A 313-nucleotide genomic window follows, 5' to 3' on the forward strand; every position below is an offset into this window, starting at 1 on the left:
GTGTCTGAGGCAGAGGAGAGGGATGTAGATAGGGCGTAGGTAAATATTTAGGCCGCCGAGGGAATAGAATCCCAGGGGACAAATAACCTCAGATTCTAAAACTTCTATGTATACGGAAAAAGCCAAATGAAATACTGTGAATGCCACTTTTTAGAAGTATCTCTCCATTAGTTTATTACACCAAGGAAGCCAGCTTGACATTCTGTCTGTCCCAAGACTAATCATCATTAGAAGGGCAAAGGAGTCACCAATATAAGATTATACAAAGGACATTAGTTGGCCCTTCCCCAGGGATTGTGTGCATGTGTATGTT

The 313-nt window shown here is 41.9% G+C and overlaps 1 protein-coding gene across 2 annotated transcripts in view; it reads left to right on the top strand.

The window, feature by feature from the left end:
- LOC119588721 (pentatricopeptide repeat-containing protein 2, mitochondrial-like) overlaps positions 1 to 313 on the top strand; it is a 14,583-nt gene that overhangs the window by 6,093 nt on the left and 8,177 nt on the right. The gene's annotated exons all lie outside the window — the stretch shown is intronic.

The sequence above is a fragment of the Penaeus monodon genome, chromosome 24 (genome assembly GCF_015228065.2).
Source record: "Penaeus monodon isolate SGIC_2016 chromosome 24, NSTDA_Pmon_1, whole genome shotgun sequence".
NCBI lineage: Eukaryota > Metazoa > Arthropoda > Malacostraca > Decapoda > Penaeidae > Penaeus > Penaeus monodon.